The sequence below is a fragment of the Rhamphochromis longiceps genome, linkage group LG13 (genome assembly GCF_057381845.1).
Source record: "Rhamphochromis longiceps isolate RC_006_pf linkage group LG13, R_longiceps_female_GT1.1, whole genome shotgun sequence".
Classification (NCBI taxonomy): domain Eukaryota; kingdom Metazoa; phylum Chordata; class Actinopteri; order Cichliformes; family Cichlidae; genus Rhamphochromis; species Rhamphochromis longiceps.
The window spans coordinates 36,108,517-36,111,016 of record NC_140569.1 but is presented as its reverse complement, the minus strand read 5'-3'; positions in this window follow the sequence as shown (position 1 = coordinate 36,111,016).

Below are 2,500 nucleotides of genomic sequence, written 5' to 3'. Positions count from 1 at the left end.
CCGTAAAGGGAGACAGGAGGCCGACTCACTGCCTCGGCTAAATGGAGAGGGAATTTCAGAAGGGCCAGGGCAAAAGCATGGACCTTTTCAGCTGTAAGGGAGGCAAGAGCAAGGTGTGATGTAGGTCCCCGGGGCCTGCTGGAGGTCCAGGTCCATGCCCGATGTGAGTAGCAGCAGGGCCAGCGCGCCCAGGAGCACATCTTTTTCGACCGTAAAGGGAGACAGGAGGCCGACTCACTGCCTCGGCTAAATGGAGAGGGAATTTCAGCAGGGCCAGGGCACAGGCATGGACCTTTTTCAGCTGCAAGGGAGGGAAGAGCAAGGTGTGATGTAGGTCCCCGGGGCCTGCTGGAGGTCCAGGTCCATGCCCGATGTGAGTAGCAGCAGGGCCAGCGCGCCCAGGAGCACATCTTTTTCGACCGTAAAGGGAGACAGGAGGCCGACTCTCTGCCTCGGCTAAATGGAGAGGGAATTTCAGCAGGGCCAGGGCACAAGCATGGACCTTTTTCAGCTGTAAGGGAGGCAAGAGCAAGGTGTGATGTAGGTCCCCGGGGCCTGCTGGAGGTCCAGGTCCATGCCCGATGTGAGTAGCAGCAGGGCCAGCGCGCCCAGGAGCACATCTTTTTCGACCGTAAAGGGAGACAGGAGGCCGACTCACTGCCTCGGCTAAATGCAGAGGGAATTTCAGCAGGGCCAGGGCACAGGCATGGACCTTTTTCAGCTGTAAGGGAGGCAAGAGCAAGGTGTGATGTAGGTCCCCGGGGCCTGCTGGAGGTCCAGGTCCATGCCCGATGTGAGTAGCAGCAGGGCCAGCGCGCCCAGGAGCACATCTTTTTCGACCGTAAAGGGAGACAGGAGGCCGACTCACTGCCTCGGCTAAATGCAGAGGGAATTTCAGCAGGGCCAGGGCACAGGCATGGACCTTTTTCAGCTGTAAGGGAGGCAAGAGCAAGGTGCGATGTAGGTCCCCGGGGCCTGTTGTCGTACCATAGGCACGAGTGGTGTGTGTGTGTGGCAAAGAGTTTCTGCGCAGTGTACCAGGGGCACGGGGAAAGGTTGTTGTACCATAGGCACGAGAAAAGTTGTCGTACCATAGGCACGAGAAAAGTTGTCGTACCATAGGCACGAGTGGTGTGTGTGTGTGGCAAAGTGCTACTGAGCGGTGTACCAGGGGCACGGCGAAAAGTTGTTGTACCATAGGCACGAGAAAAGTTGTTGTACCATAGGCACGAGAAAAGCTGTCGTACCAGGGGCACGGAGGAAAGTTGTTGTACCATAGGCCCGAGAAAAGTTGTCGTACCATAGGTACGAGGAGTGTGTGTGTGGCAAAGTGCTACTGAGCGGTGTACCAGGGGCACGGCGAAAAGTTGTTGTACCATAGGCACGAGAAAAGTTGTTGTACCATAGGCACGAGAAAAGCTGTCGTACCAGGGGCACGGAGGAAAGTTGTTGTACCATAGGCCCGAGAAAAGTTGTCGTACCATAGGCACGAGGAGAGTTTGTGTGGCAAAGTGCTACTGAGCGGTGTACCAGGGGCACGGCAAAAAGTTGTTGTACCATAGGCACGAGAAAAATTGTTGTACCATAGGCACGAGAAAAGTTGTCGTACCATAGGCACGAGAAAAGTTGTCGTACCATAGGCACAAGCAGTGCGTGCGTGCGTGCGTGCGTGCGTGCGTGTGTGTGTGTGTGTGTGTGGCAGTTCTTCTGCGCAGTGTACCAGGGGCACATTTCAATGTGCTTTCTGGAGTACCAGGGGCACGAGGATTTTGCCAGTGGTGTTCTGCTTTGTTAGTGGGAGGGGGCTTAAGTGTGGGTCCCCGGGGCCTGCTGGAGGTCCAGGTCCATGCTAGATACGTGGTACAGGGTAACTGCAGGAGGGGGGGGGGGGGTAATGTGGGTTCACGGGGCCTGCTGGAGGTCAAGGTCCATGCTGGATATGCGCTGGATCATAACTGCAAGAAAGGAAAGCTAGTGGGGGAGTAGAGCAGGGGAGTATGTGGGTCCCCAGGGCCTGCTGGAGGTCCAGGTCCATGCTAGATATGTGGCACAGGGTAACTGCAGGGGGGGGGGGGGGGGGGGTAATGTGGGTCCACGGGGCCTGCTGGAAGTCAAGGTCCATGCTAGATATGTGGTACAGGGTAACTGCAGGGGGGGGGGGGGGTAATTTGGGTCCCCGGGGCCTGCTGGAAGTCAAGGTCCATGCTGGATATGCGCTGGATCATAACTGCAAGAAAGGAAAGCTAGTGGGGGAGTAGAGCAGGGGAGTATGTGGGTCCCCAGGGCCTGCTGGAGGTCCAGGTCCATGCTAGATATGTGGCACAGGGTAACTGCAGGGGGGGGGGGGGGGTAATGTGGGTCCACGGGGCCTGCTGGAAGTCAAGGTCCATGCTAGATATGTGGTACAGGGTAACTGCAGGGGGGGGGGGGGGTAATTTGGGTCCCCGGGGCCTGCTGGAAGTCAAGGTCCATGCTGGATATGCGCTGGATCATAACTGCA